The sequence below is a fragment of the Excalfactoria chinensis genome, chromosome 10 (genome assembly GCF_039878825.1).
Source record: "Excalfactoria chinensis isolate bCotChi1 chromosome 10, bCotChi1.hap2, whole genome shotgun sequence".
NCBI lineage: Eukaryota > Metazoa > Chordata > Aves > Galliformes > Phasianidae > Excalfactoria > Excalfactoria chinensis.
In genome coordinates this window covers 3,649,966-3,666,298 of record NC_092834.1, presented here as the reverse complement: position 1 = coordinate 3,666,298, position 16,333 = coordinate 3,649,966, and the positions used below count along the sequence as shown (strand labels likewise).

At 42.0% G+C, this 16,333-nt stretch overlaps 1 long non-coding RNA gene across 1 annotated transcript in view; it reads right to left on the bottom strand.

Moving 5' to 3' along the window:
* Positions 1-15,678, bottom strand: part of LOC140257041 (uncharacterized) — a 70,549-nt gene extending 54,871 nt beyond the window's left edge. Inside the window, exons 1-2 of the long non-coding RNA XR_011904930.1 lie at positions 15,576-15,678; positions 14,653-14,818 (exon numbers count right to left, since the gene is read on the bottom strand). This is a non-coding gene — a long non-coding RNA (uncharacterized lncRNA). The remainder of the gene's footprint in view (positions 1-14,652; positions 14,819-15,575) is intronic.
* Positions 15,679-16,333: the final 655 nt, after the last annotated feature.

Here is a 16,333-nt window from a genome sequence, read left to right as displayed (position 1 = left end):
TTTTCAAGGCCAACATTTTCTTCAGCTTTCATTTTAAGGGGAAAAAATTGCTACCGAGGAAACCATGCTACATGGAGTGCCCATCATCCATCACAAAAGCCCCTCAGAGCAGCTTTGTGCAGCAGCTCCGTGCTGACCTAGCCCTCCAACTCCACTTCAAGCAGGACTCCAAGCAATTCTAGCTCTGGAGGCCCTCATTTCCCCAAACCAATTCCTAACCACAGCACAGCATGGCGGACCAACTTGCAGATCTATTAAAAATTCATCAAATTACAATACACCTGCAGGGCAGATCAAATTCCCCAAGTTTTGAATCTTTTAATATTTTTCAGTGCACAAAGGGGACATTTCACAGATCAAATGCTGAATAAACTGAAAGTGCAAATTCAAGTCTTTGCACGGCCACAACCACCTTCTGAGACTGTTGGTAAACTGCTTAATCTCTCAATACTTCAGTCTCTCATCTGGAAAATGAGGGTTCCCTAACTTATAGATTTTGTGACGATCGATTCTTTAGTATCTGTGAAAAGCTGTGCTAGAGATCTACAAAGGGACTTCAGTAATACTGTTTGTGTCTTCAGTCCCACCTTATGGATTGCATTTTTCCTGGAGCGCAGTGACCTTGATTCTGCAAACTGTGTAAACATATACTTAAAGTTTAGCTTATTTTTAAATGGCTCACAGAATCAGGGCCAATACATCCATCACAGATATATCCAAACACACAGCTGACGAAATAAATATCTTCTTAGTGTTCATATTACCATCCTGCGTTTTGGGGCCATCTCATAAAGGCGCTTATGTGCAACAATGCCTAAGCAAAATGGGTTGATTTAAGAGGGCTGAGGGAACACTTAGCTGAGAATTTCCTGGCTTCAGTTAGTTGCAGTCAGAGCGTTAAGATTATATTTCAGTGTCAGTATATTGCTTTTATTTGCTTTATTAAATTTGCTTTAACTTGCATTGACATTTTCTTTCCCTTGTTACTCAATCTCTCAGCTGTAAAGATTCCAATTGCTGAATTGTTTTGCTATTTGGATTTAAAAGGAAAAAAAAAAAAAAAAAAGAAAGAAGAAAAAAAAAGTGAATGCAACAGGAATTCCTAGGGTCTCTTTCACCAACAAGTAAAATCAAGCCCCATGTGCTACTTCTGGACTTTCAACCCCAGCCTGGACAGATGAGTCAGGAGCTTTTGATTACTTGATTCAAGGCAGCTGCAGCACCAGTACACACACCTTGAACTTTCAGGAGACCACTGCAGCTGGGCACCACTGACTGCCACCAAAGTTGGTTTAAATTGGCTGCTCCCATCTTGAGGAAAACATTACTTAAAGTTTTTCAAAGACAAATGCAGTTGAAGTTTCACATTTGATTGTAAATAAATGTCCAAAGAGAGAGAAAATATCCAGATCAAACAGAACTTTACATCAAAGATGCAATCATTCTGAAGTATCAAGACTTCATATAAGTAAGCTAGATTGGCACACTGACTTTAAACACACTTCTGAGATATCACACAGGGCTTTACAGAGTCCCAGGAATTAGTCCTGTAACACAGGAGGGAGCATAACACACAGCTGCAGTGAGGAGTGCTGTACCTTCTATCAGGATCCATGCAGGTCACACCTGGGGTATATTTCTCAGCTTCAGGACTGGACACAGATGGGATTTGATAAGGAGCAGAGAGGAGCCAAAGCACAGGGCATGAAATGCTGCACTGCCTGTGGGATATGCCCTCTCACTAGAAAAATGATCCTAAATGGTCTTTATTTTGAAGCAGAACCTCACCGTATCTGTGAATAATGAAATACTGATGCAATCTAAAATCTTCTCAGCACAATAGTCAATCTGTCTCTTCTCTTTGCCCACAGAGGCTTCTGGACTTCCAGAGAACTGGTGGACCCCTGTGCTACCGATGCCAAAGTGTAACCCAGAGACAGAAGGGCTTAGAAAGGAACATGATGACACTGCTTTCAGGTCTCTGCAGATATTTACTAAAATTGGACCTGTAGCTTTGCTCCCAACTTGCAGAATTTACATAACTTACTTTACTAGTTGCATAGTTCAGCTGCTCCTCAGCACAACTCAGTCCCCAGGTGATAAACCCCCATGGTAATCTGAGAGTGCAAAGGGATGTAGTTAAAACCTGGACAGGATTTCTAATGACTGCTACAGAATCAACATCATGAGCAGGTACCAGTGCTGTGGCACATCAGCTTCTTGAGTGCTCCACCAGCCTCTATACTACAATGCAAACATTCAATGGGCTCTAGGCACAGTGTTTCACTGTAGTATTGCCCGGGCTAGTGCCCAGATGAGTAAATTGCTGTACTAACTTCTGCTCTTCGCCCACTGAATGCACGTGCCACAGTCAAGGATGCTTTATGTCTTTCAGCTATCTTTCTCAACTCTAAAAACTGGTACTTTTTTGAAACAAAAGCCACAACTCTAGTTCCTTCTCTTCCTTCCAGTATCTGCATCATTAATAGAATGACCAAAAACTGCAGCAAAATTCCTACGGCTGACAGTGTTTTTCTCAGAACTGAAGCTGTGAGCAGCTGCCTACATGGGATCTGTGCAGGACCTGCACAGACAGAACCAACAGCTCCTTCTGGCTTGCAGCAGAAGGCATTTACGTCTGCATTGCCTTAAGGACCATTTTGCATCCAATCTCTCTAAGAGTACAGTTTGTTTATAAAATGCTTTTTTGCAAGCAGGGACTGCCAAGTGGAACTGCTGGTCTCTTTATGTCACAGTCAAAACTGCAGAAGACACCAGTACCCCTGGAAAAGGATTCATGCTATGATATGTAGCAATAAATACCCACAGATGCTGCCAACATGCCTGTGAGACTACTACAGCATTAGGCCATTCCCCATAGCCTGTAGCTACCAGATAAGATGCAGTGTAAATCAGAGCACCCCAGCAATGTATTGCAGACATTCAGTTCAGACTAAGCCTACAGCCTCCCATTTGGTCTACACAATGCAAGTACAGCATGCTACTTTTTCTACACTAATAAACCTGTAAGGGCAGGAAAGGCTGCAGGAAAAATGAGAACTACCAGAGCAGAACAGCCCGAGTTTTTGTTTATTGCAGACTAATTAAAACAAAAAAGTATATCATAGCTCAACCTGTAATAATAGGTAACCAGATGTGTCGTTTCTTGACTATACTATATAACAGCATATATATATAAAGGTTATAACATTATTTTTCAAAGCAGTGTGCCAAAGCAAAGAGCTTCCTTGCACTATTACAGCAAACTTAGTACCTGAAGGAACTTAATCTACCAAAACTAGAGCAAGCAATTGCTAAACTCAATGCACATACACCCTTCCTCAATCCAGGAATGAAAACTTCAGCATACAACAATGCTGCACAGTACACTGTAAGACAATTTATATTGATTAGAGATCCTCCTTTTAAAGATCATTTTCCTTCTTGATTTGTATAATATATTCCATAATGAAAATGGTGCCAAAACACCGGTGGAATATTCTTGGGTTTTTCTGGACTCAGCCCTACCCACAAGCAAAATCTCAATGCTAACAGCAATAATAAATGATTATGGTGCATGCAATTTACCTGGTTGTTGAAAGAACCAGAAACAAGAGGACAGCACTAAAAAAAGTCCTGGACCCAAATCCAATAAGGCCTACAGACTTCTAAGACCCCACAGAAATCACTCTTCATTACACACTCCCAGGTGAGAGGATGTTGGTTATGTCTGAAACAACCCAAGATCCACACATTATTAATTTCATCCCACTGTCAATCACTTTCCAATCCATCCGACTGATATTTTCCACCCTGATCTTCAATCTCTCTTCTGAGGACTGAATTTTCAGGTGTCCAGCACTGACTAAACTCTCCATTATAGCCATCCTGGGCATCAAAGGGAGCCGCACTGAAAGCTCTCAGGACTGTGGTGGACTCGTCTCTGGTCTGCAGGGCTGCTGCTGGCCCCAGAAGGCAGCACAGCTGGCTGGAAGGTGCAACAACAAGGCTGTGGGCAACTGAATGACTCCAGCACTTGAAATATGAGGCATTGTGAGTCTGTCACGTGTACTGCAGGCACACGCAAAGAGATTCTACAGATAACTCTATTTTGACTTGGTGGTTTATTCAAGCAAAATAAATAAGCATATACACAGGCTTGGCTTAGAAACAGATAAAAAAAACCCACAACACAAAATTGTTCTGTTGCGCTCTGGCCAGAATTTCCTGTAGACTGAAATACAGGCTCTTCTTTCTGAACCATAATTAACGCTTTTATAATATTACCTCAGAGTTTGCCCAGGCCATCAGATGAATCTGACTAGCAAGAGAAGATGCTTTTAACCTGTGGGCTGCCAGACAGCTGGGTACCTCCTTGGCCACATATATTTGGCTGTCAGGTTGAAAGAAAGGCAGCAGATTCAGGGTTAAGCACTATTCCTGTCATGATTGCCCTGAACTTGCCCAGTTAAATTGCAACAGCATGGGTCTCCATAATTATCTAATTGTTAGTGTTGTGCCTTTACGTAATTTATGATGTAGCATTAAAGCCTGACCCCTGGTTTGAGATGAAGTGCAGTACTGCTGACATCCAAGCTCAAATTAGTAGGTAAGTAAGCACCCAATTAACGATTATGCCACTGAGCTTTCATTTCAATCTGACCACACTGCTACACTAATCAGTTTTCTAAGCCTTTCACCTTCCCCATAACTAATAAGCATTTCTCCTGCTTTTTCATGTCTGCAAAAGCCTTGTTATCCTCATAAAAAGCACTCCAAGATTGCTGCTTCCAGTAATTCCTGCATTAAGCCACTGGCCCAGTGGCACATTACCAGCTCTCTAGCCACCTGATCAGTAAAACCCAAGGCACATAGCACAGGCAAACTGCCACTTTACAGCAGGGGAGGGAAAGGACAAAGCCCTCACAGTACAGCGGAGTTGCTTTAGATTTACTGGTGCAGTTCAGATGAGAATTTGGTCCTGCCAGGAATCACAGTTTCACAGGAGTTTAAGGGCACAGGACACAGGGACTGAATGTCAAAACCTATTTTGGATACGACTAAATTCTGTCACATTAACAAAACAGTGATAAGTGCTGGAACATCAAGGATCTGGAACTTTAATCTGAGATTCATTAATCACCTTTCATTTGTCATGAGCTAGGGGCATGCATGGAAGGGCTTTGGCATGTGTAGACACTGTATCACAGCCTGCATCACCAATAGGAACGTCAAGTCCCTTGAACATCTGTGTTGCAGAGCCGAAGACCCATTCATTCATCTTCGAATGAGATTCCTGATGCTCCATAGATGTGATGGTACAAGTCAGCGCTGGAATACAAGCCTACACGGGGGAAAGAAAATCCCACTTCGTTGCAATTCCATCCACTCCATCCTCAGTTCTTCCAGAGTTCCTCTGAACTCAACAGCTTCTTCTACCTTCACAGGACTTGCAGCTTTTTCTAAGCAACCACAGATTTCAATCTATTCTCAACAACACAGAAATCAGCTCTGAGAAACAGGTGGTTTTTTCAAAGGAAGAACGCTTCACAGTTGAGCACTACCACTGGGCCAGACAAGCACTGCAAAGCTGTGATTAAAATGTGGAAGTGTGCACCAAAATACAATCCTAGTGGAAGGAACCAGCATGTTTGAGATGGAATCACATGCAGTTAAAAGCACTATGCATAAACAGGTGCAGTAAGGAGTGTCAGGAGAAAGGGACAAAAGTATTACGTAATTAGCGTCGGGCTTAAGATCTGAATATCACACGAGGGAATGCAAAATAAAATCTTATCCACAAAAATAAATTAATTAAATAAATAAATAGGTAGGAAAAAAGCTGTGAGAAACGTTTAGAAAAGCTGACGGAGTCATATAGCTATAAAGACTAATTTCCTGTTTCACTGTGGAGACGGTCCTGATCAGCTGGTCTTAATACAGCCTTCTCCATGGCAGCTGGGTCAAACAGTGGCCTAAGCACTAGAAAACTGCCTGCCACGAGGATGAGTTTAATGCACAATAAGCCGTGCAGTAAGTAAACATGTTTACTATGCTCAAAAATAGATACCACTCTGAAGAGCTCCATGACACATCTAGATAGGCGCAAGTCCAAGTTCCTGCAAATTGGCTGACTCAGGGTAGCTCATTCATGCGACCCACTTTTAGGGCCCTACATGCAATTTTCTACACGACAACAAAATGTTCTAATCAAGGAACAAAATATCATCACTTCCTCATATCGCCACATATACATGGCAATGCTCTCAAAAAAGCAGCACCAATTTAGGAGGCATCACCGCAAACACTCCTTGGCTGATAACATCTCAAAGCCATGTCACTGTTCCCAATAGCTTTTAAAAGCTGATACCTTTTTCTGGGTCTCACTCACACATAGTGTGGTCCTGACTCTCCAACCCTTTTCCTGTTAGCATCTGTATCCACCAACTTACACTTGCGTCCATGTGTTTTTTCAGTGGCACTAATGAGTACCCCGGTGGATTGCCCACTGGACTGCCCACTCATTCTTACAAATTACCATAGATTTAAAGAAAAAAGAAGGAAAAAAAAAAAAGGGGGGGGGGGGGAGGGAATTATTAAGGAGTCTATAAGGACATAAGCCCAGGTTTTACAGATACCCTTGCCCTGGCTGAGTCAACAAGAAAGCACTCTACCTGACTAATTGGGAGTCACTCTGCCTTCTGACATCCATGCCTTCAGCTCTTATTCTGAGCTACTCGGAGAGTTGGGAATGTATTGAATTATTGATGAAGATAGGAAACTTATCTCTGAAATGCCTTTGGCAAACTCTTAATATTCTGGGATTTGGCATCACAAAAGACAATGCCTCTCTCTCACTCCTGCTGCTGATGTCTCTCACCCATTTACTCACACCATAAAATTACAGTTTCTTATTAAGTCCATACAATACAAAGAGGCAAATGGAACTGCACTGTATAGCTCTGAAAGCTTCTAGGTAATCCATCTCCGGCACCAGAGCCTGCAAACCCCTCCATCTGTAGAATTTTCACTGATGACAGGAGTCCTCAGAGAAGCCAACCCAAAGCAGTCAGTTGTCATAAATAGACTGGATAATTATCTTAATTATTTATAATAGTACCAGCAAGCAAACCAGCACTGAATGCACGGGTCCTGCCCTGGACAGCACATCTGATTAGAATGTGAGAACACAGTGTGCAAGACAGAGAATGGGGATGATATCAGGGGCTGCCAGGTGAGTTTATTATTATTTTAGAAGAGGGTTCATCAGTAAAGGAGCATTAGCATTGTCAGACCCTTTGACGTGAGAATGCTGAACATAACCACCAAGCATCACATGACAGATTTTTTTTCCTGTGTATTTAAAGACAATACACTGAAACATGACAAAGCCCTACAGAAACGTTCTAATTATTTGCTCTCAACTCACAGGGTACTGCTTTGGCTCAAGCTGCGTTAACTGTATCTTAAAAGTCAGCAACACCGAGTGACATCCCCTTTGGTGCCTTGAGACAGTTTAGGACCCATATCCAGAAGAGTTAACAGGCATCCCGTTTTCACATTACTTTGGTAGCTCAGGAGGGCATTCTTCACGAATGACACTGAGGTTGATATATAGGGATTAATTACAGCACCCTTTTTGAAAACAGCAGCAGCTACGCTTGTCATTAACAACAAGGTAAGAAAGCAGCCTGTAACTATGAATGGACAATGCTTCACTCCCATCTTTGAGGAAGGGGGAACAAAAAGCTTAAAGGGAAGAGCCAGAACCCATCTGCAGTCTGATGGCAACTTGTGGTTGCTCCAGGAATAGGCCTGACCTCTCTCAAGTCCCATACCTGCACTCCCATTGCCCAAAATGGTTTTTGTCATTTAATCAATTTCCTTCAGGTATTACACCTAGATAGAGCTCCCCAGATCTGCATAAAGATGTCACTTGCACTGTCTGTGTAAATATATCCCCACACATGCACCAAAGTCTTCCTTTCTTCATAAGAAGGCTTTTACACAGATGAGGGCATCTGACTACGTTGGGAGCAGTGAAAGAGGTTGAATGTCTTTAACCTATGGATTCTGCAAGAGCTGACTGCCAAAAATGTGTTTTTTTCGGCCAGTTGGTGCACCAGTCATTCGTTAATCAACCATGTTTTATTATCCATTAGTGTACATTATGTTTAAAAAAAAAAAAGACTTGGAGCAGAAATCCCATTCTTCTTGTTTTATCCAATTTTCAGTTCCCAGAGGAAGTTTATATTTTTTTCACTTGAAAGGGACAGAATTATTGCAAACGGGTCTGTCTGTACAGCCAGATCTAGCTTTCTTTCTGTCCTCAACAGCTGGGTTATTATTAGAACTGGCAGAATAATTCATAATGAATAACCTGACACCTCTTTTTCTACACTTACATTACAAGATGCCCACATTTATTTGTTACTCCAAATTATTAACTGTAGACTTGCTGCCAATAATTCCCAAAGGGATATTACTGATACAATATCTTCCTTGTCCCCCCCCATCAGGAAAACCTTTCATTAATTAAAGTCAGAGCGAGAAGCATTAATTACCCTTTGTTTAAAGGTAATAACTCATCATCTATAACCATTCCCCAGAGATAGATGCTAGTGTGATGACCTAAACTACTGCAGAGTTTGAATTGGATGCAGATGAAAACTCACCAAGAACACAAGGAAGAACTTTTCCAGTGTCAGGATCACGTCCTTACAAAAACAAGCTTCTGCTGGATTCTGCATCCATAAGAGATCACTTCTGTCTTGTCTAAAAGACTCAGGCAGGAGTCAGTCTTTAAGCTGCTGAGTGTGATCATTGCACTGTGTAAGCTCTATTTTGAAAGGTTAAGTGGGACTTACGCAGTGAATAGATCCTGTTTTGGTGCCCAGAACAGAGATGAACATAGACCTTTGTGCACTTGGTAGCACGTTGTGTAAATTCCTTTTTGTGGCCAGTTAGTTTTCATTTGAAATGATGTGGGTCAGACCAGAGCTCCAGGGACACATCCCTGCTAAGCCACTAGGTAAATCAATACACAATGAGAAGAGAGCCCACGAACACGTCCATTGGGCCTCCAACCTCACTTCCCTCAGTAGAAATACACACTTCTCTTTTCTCTAATGGATAGAGCACCACTCCAGTACCATATTGGCTGTCCATGTGAAAAATAACCAGCTGAGATAGTTTCTGCCTACATGAGATGTGATGCAATTCAAAGCTCAGGACAGCCTCAGATGCCTACTGGCATTAATATACACTGAAAACACTCACAAAACACCCCAACAAACTTGCAAACCAAAGACAAATACCAACATATGTAAAAGAACTGTTGGGTGAAAAAACAGCCATGGAAACAGTACAAATGCAATAACCAAATGTCCAGACTGGAGACTTGAAAACCATAAGAGCTTACATAATCCTCTGAGAATTGCCTTTCCTGGCCATATGAAGGCTCTTAGTTACTTAAAGTCCAACAGGTGAGCTCAAACAACCTGTTTAACATAAAACATAAGGCTAAAAAACAGAAATAAGCTAAACATATTGGCATTCTGGCACCTTATGCTAAATAATTCATATGTAAGGTACTGCAGAAAAGAAACATATGGTTAAGCAGAACATATAAGAACCAACCTCAAATGTATATGTCCAGCATTAGCCTTCTCGTGAAGAGTCACAAGACAGCATTACAACTGTAGTTTATCCCCATCTTCACCAATGTCCTATGGTGATTTCAATTTCACTTGATTTTTCTGTGAAACAAATGAGGCACACTTCCAAAATCGCACCTACGAAAGAAGTTAGGTTGCTTTCTCTGCTCCAACACAACTATATCCACGTGGTCTTATTGCATTTTGACACACTAATTGTGGATGAAAATTTGATGCATTAGTAGACAAAAACTTTCAGGACTGAAGCCTCCTTTCCCGAAACGGGCACCAGTTATGGTCCAAACTGTCTGCAGAGGACTTGTCATACTCCAGCCATCAGAGCATCAATTTTTTCCTGCACTGTTTGGAGTACTGCCCCTTACTGAGCACCATATGCATGTCTGATAGCTGCCATTAAAAATCATCATTGCACACACCAGTGCCTCAAATACAGTCAGTAGAAAATAAACTCAGAATCTCAGCATGGTAACTGCTGGCAAATGAAGGCTTTCAGCGTTACACTCAGCCAAAGTACACAGCTACTTTACTCTTGGCTGATGCTGCATCCTTTCTGAGACACCTAAACCTACGTGCAAAGTGACAGAATTGCTGCAGTTACATCTTTAATCACAGCAGTGGTTAAAAGCCAAAAGTAAGCTAAACATATTGGCATTCTGGCACCTTATGCTGAATAATTCTTACGTAAAGTGCTGCAGAAAAGAAACATATGTTCTTGGTCCACAGCGATTTTACTATGAAATATTTAAGAATTAGTCCTGGATGTATATATTCAAATAGTAACCCACTGGTGTGTTGTCAGGAAGTCTACCTGTATCTGCATAGTGTGCTGGTACGGCATGTATGTGTATGCTCCTTTATAACACCCAACCTAACTTGTACTCCTTTACGTTTCCATTTAGGGCCTCAAATCCAGTCTCATCACTTAACAGAGTTCAGAATCAGACCCAGCATATCTGGAAACCCACCCAGACACACGCACACACAGAAAAAGTCTTTTGGCATATCTATGAAGAATAGGCCTTCCAAAAAAACATCCAGTATACAGATGAGCCCTCAAATTAGTAGAGAAAGCATGACGACTTCAGCAGAGGTGGCTGATGAAGAGACACACACATATACACCTCTGCCACCAATCGTGCTGCTAGGGCATTCATCAAATTAAGTACCAAGAGGAACAACACCTCTGATATCTCTTCATTTGGGGCTCCAGTAAATGAGGCACTAGATTAGGCCTGACAGAGGCCTAATGCAGCTTGAGCTTTTCCTGGTGTAATTAATTGGAACTTCGCCAACTTGACAAATTGGAATGATGAATCTATCTTGTATGAATAGAAAAAAAAAATGCATAATCAGTCAAAGATTTAGTTAAGACAGCTTCTCTCTGACTCCCTGCCATAGCTAAATCCATTAAGGCGAGGAAACATCACTTTAAGAAAAGGCACTGCTCTCCGTATGCTCAATTTATAACTTTTTGTTCTTGAATTTAATGGAGCAGTCAACCTGGACAGATTTGACTTTGGAGGGGTGAGGAAGGGGGAGGTGGGAAAGGTTGTTTTATTTTTAGCATTCTAATCTTCCACTCGCCTGGGTAGTCTGGGAAAGAAAATAGTCAGTTCAGTCTGAATGTGCTTTCATGGGTTTGTAATTTAAATCTTCGGTGTTGCACGAGGGAATCTAACAAGAGCACCCCGTGTGCTTTGCCACCAAGATGATTCAGTGATAAAACTTGCTTGTCAAGTTTTTCCCCTACTAACTTGTTTAATTGCAGTAACATTTAGGCTTTGCAGGATGTGATAGATTGACTGTTCTGCCAGCACTGCTTTTTCCTCTCTAATTACCACCTAGCTGTAAAGGCCCTTTCCTGACACACTTAATGGAGAGGCAGATAAAACAGGTTTGCTTACTTTTAAAATACATTTCTTTCATTAGCAGTTATTTTCCATATATTTAATTTAATCCATGTGCTTTCCTTCCCCCCTTCTCATTGCTCAGCCATACGATCTGAATTTTGAGCAATCAGTTAGGCAGCTAATTCCCTTATTTGTACTGAATGTTTAGAGAAACTTTACATTTCCTCTTCAAGGCCTCGGGTTTCAAAATAAGTTATTTACAAGCTACGGAAGAAACGCTTCTTGGTTAAGTGAGAGCTGACAACGATGGTTTTCATTTCAAACAATCCAGAATTCCTCGTTGCCTAACACATGCTAGAGTGCTAGGCAAGTGTCTAGCTGACATAATGCAAATGATTGGCCATAGATTTATTTGACAAACAGTTGAGCAGACAGCCCTACACTGCACTCACTTGTACCCTGCACAACCCCGCTGGAGCCAGGAGGATTTTGCTGGCATAGACACGAGCAGAACCAGACCCAAACACTGCAGTTCACACACCCAGCCTCTCGCTCCTGGCCACTAGCCAGCACAACAGCCACATTTAAATAAGCCACCTGCTGAGTAGGGAGTTTAAAGAGCTAAGTGCTCAGGAGAGCTTCAGCTGGAAAGAGTATTGAACTTATGCAATAAGGCGTGAAGTGAAAGGATTTTAGGGACAAGGAGCACTGGAGGCTGCACTATGGACCTGACCTCTGGTTCTAGGGCACATCAGAGCAGTGCTCAGGACCCTTCCCTGTCTTGCCTATGCTACCACATAAGATAGGAGCTCTATCCAGAGTCTACCATTAAATACATGTTCCAAGGAATGAACCGTACCCAGCAGCTGCTTGAGTTTCTTTTTGCTGATATATCTAACAGTGCTATAGAACAGTGATCCTTATGGAGAACACATTATTTCCCTCTGTTTAAATATCACTATAATGCTATTGTTCAGCAGAACTTGGTTAGCAGCACGATGGGCAGAAATTCTTTCCCACTGTGCAACCCCTTTCTTCCCAAGCACTCTCTCACCACTACGCCTTGTCTGAAGCACCTCACGATCCTTTTCCCTCGGTTAACAATCCATTAACAAAGTTGTCTTCAAGCATCTAGATGTTGTAATGAGACTGCACACTTTCTGCTGCTGACTACGTGCAAAAAAAAATAACTACTGCCTTATTACCAATCAGGTGACAAAAAGTTCTCCAGAGAGACTGAACAATGCAACAACAGCAGATGATATTTGGCTCTGTCTTAGCCCCAAATTGTTCAAATAAATCTACCCAAGGGAAGCCACAAGGAGCATTGGGTGAGGGGCTCACTCAGCAAGGGCCCTGCAGCCCTGCCAGCAGCCAGGCTCTCAGCCACATTGCTCTTCCTTTGAGCTTCAGGCAAACACACCTGATGCATCACATCCACCTAGGAAACACACAGCCCCACTCTTTCCTCATTTACACTATTACTGCTTAACTTTTCACCTTCTCAGCCTTTGTTCAGAAATGTAAGATACGCCCTTCCACTGCCAGTTTATTTTTTTCTTTCTTTACCCTCAAACTGTCACACAAATGCCTCCTGACTCGGCGGTGACACCGAGGTTGCAATGTCAAGTTCAGCAGCTGACTCACACGCCATTACTCACACAACTGCCATTCTCCTTTTAACCTCTCCAGCCTGTGTTTAAAACTGAATATCCCCTTAGCTATCTTGCTAGGAAGTACTTAAGTACTTAAATAAAAATGTTATTTTCGGTATGGACGAGCTCTTATTTAGATACAAGAGACATGACAAGTAAATAATCTTAGTGACAAATGCCTTAAACCTTCACTCGCTACAATATAATTTCATGGCACTATTTCCATGCAAAGGGCATCTAAGAATTAATAATTAGCCAATGAAAAAAAAATGCAGCCAATCTATGTAAGATATATTACAGAAATATATTTGCTACAGTAGGTCCTCTTCCCCAGGTGGCTCTGCATTGTCCAACGGTGACTTGCACTCTAGTACCATTTTAGCTTATCACATCTCAACCACTGCTTCACTTGTCATCACAGGTAAGAGCTGGTTCCCTTGTTGCTTTGGAGAAAAAGCACCAGACCCCAAAACTCAACCCAGTAACTCTTTACAAACTTAACCAAGCATGTGGAGCACACAGCTTTTCCACTGCCCCTGAACCAGGGAAGGAAGACCACAAAGACTATTCAACAAGCTGGCATAGGCAACTTCATCTGAAATAAATGTAAATGCATTTTACCATATATTATGTGATTACAGCCTCTATCTGCCTATGGTGCTATGTTTTATTACAGGCCACCAAAAATAATTAGCTGGTGACCCAGAAAACTGATATATAAAATCCTTTTAATCACCAATATGGCTTTCAATTAGATAGTGTAAACTTATTAACCTTTTTACTGCTGAGATTTGATTTATGGAATTCCAGCTGCATTAACATTGCAGGAGGAGATAGAAAGTGTCTTGTACGATGCATTGGGATTAGCAGCTGATAGCTGGCTTTGCCATCACGCAGTCTCACAGAGCAAAGGTAGCATCCTGCAAGTCCTCAGGAGCTCACTTCCATCACAGCTATGTTAAAAGTTTTGTCCGTGAAGTGAAAGTGTGTAACTTCTGTCCCTCCATAGACAAACCTGAACACACAGGCCAGTTACTGCTTTCAGAACAAGCAGGAGTTGTGTGAGCATTGCCTGCATTCACAAATAATAAAGTATGGCTCCTTTGGTGCCTGAACTCACTTGCATCATCAGATACACCTTTATGAAGTATTTTACAGCAAATCTCTTACAGGAAAGTTCAATATATAACATTGCTCACAAACTAGGAGAAAGAAAAGCCACTGTTCACCTAAGTTTTTGCTCTTCAAGCTCAAAAAACTCTGAAAGCCCCAGCAAAGAGAGGCTATGTGGGAAGGTGCTTCAATAGCCTTTACCTATAGAAGGGAAACATCAATATTTGCCATCATCTTTCTGAGAAGGAAGCTTTATGGGAAAAGATGCAGATTTTCACTGTTGCAGAAATTGACTCGTATGGTTACTCCAACCTGAACAGGACAAAGACCCCCAAACACACACAGCACGGCTCCTACCTGGACACCCAGCAGCTTCATGTCAAATGCAGCTCTGATGTCCCCTTCTCTCAAGACCAGATTTCTTGTACTGCAGAACACACATGCTGCTGCCATCCAAGTCACACCAGCTCCTCCAGCCTCTACAAAGGCCCATCACAGGGACAGCATGATTCTTAAGCATGTCCTGTGAAACAAGGAGAATAAAAATCAATGGCACTACATAATCCAGTCAGTGCTTTCCTTTGCTCACAAATCTTCATTTGTTCAGCTGAGAAAATTATGAACGCTGTCTAGAAATAATACAGTAAAGGCAGTCAATGACAAGTACAGCATAAAGGCTAATAGAGATGGTGCTATGATTCTGGTATATCTGTTCTGTTGAAGCACATGTATAATTTTTAATGAAAATGGCAATGCTTTATGATAAGCCGACATCATTTAATGCTCAATTACTACGAAATTCCTTTGGAAATATATATTAAATGCAACAGCTCTGTAGCTATATAAGTAGGGTTCCCTGAGATGGATGTTATCTCAGTGAATCCTAGGGAAACGTCAAGTCCAACACCAGTGCATTCAATATTCCTGCCCTCTAGGTCAGGTATCCTTTCCCCCTCTCCCACCCTGACATTTGAGATGAGTCCTTATCTACAGAGAGAAGAGCTACATGAATTATATATGTGCTGCACTTTAAAAAAAAAAGAAAAAGAAAGGAATTTGTGACACAGCCCAACGAGGCCCTCAGCAGTGATTAAATGAGACGTTTTTGAATTACACAAAAAGCTACAGCTCCTAAACAGACCATTTTCTCTTGAAGGCCAAAAGGTTTCCAAACCACACCATTTATAAAGGAAGCATTACTTCAGATAAAACACAAAACCTTTTCAGCAGAACTAACTTGCCTTCAGCTTCCCAAAGATTCCCCTTAATGAGAAAAGTACCTTAGGCTCTTGTCCTCTTCTTGTAGAAGCTTTTACACCTTAACTTCCTTAGCTCTTTCTACCAGAACTCACTACAACGATCTGAGCCCTCAAACTTGCTGAGCACAGGTGGGATCACTTACACTGAAAAGCAGGGCAGGACCTCCCTGATGGCCCACAGCTGCTGGCATCTCTGCTTTCAGCCACAGCTGTCGGTGCTATGACTCCCCACTGCTCTCCTGGCAGGTTGAGGGAAAACTTGTTTGTCCCAGAGGTATTTGGGAGGGAAAGCATGGGGATGTGATCAGTGAAGCAGCAAATTGAACCCTAATAACGAATGGCCAAGCCTTGCTGAAGAATCCTTAACCCCGAGGCTTCTCTAGTTTAACTACAATCTCTATTAGTTGCCATTAGCAGTAGAAACAACAAAAATGACTGAGCTTGATTTGCAAGGTGCTTTTGAGAAGCCAAATCTGAGGCTGCCCTTTCTGCTTGGATCTATCCACAGCCAGGGTCATTATCTGAATGCAGTCCTTAAGGTGACTTTGTATGTAAAACCCACTGCCTGAGGGTGGAGGGGTAGCGGCCTCTGCAGTGTGAGGGTGCTGCCCTGCATGTGTTGCAGTGAAGCCTAACGAGAATAGACAAGATATGAAAGACTCAGGGGTCAGCCATAGGTCATGGGAGCCTTCAGTCTGCAACACCACTAGGATCCAAAGACAAACCTAAAGGAGTCTTTCTCTTCCCGGACAATAAATACTATCAATAGCTCCTTAACA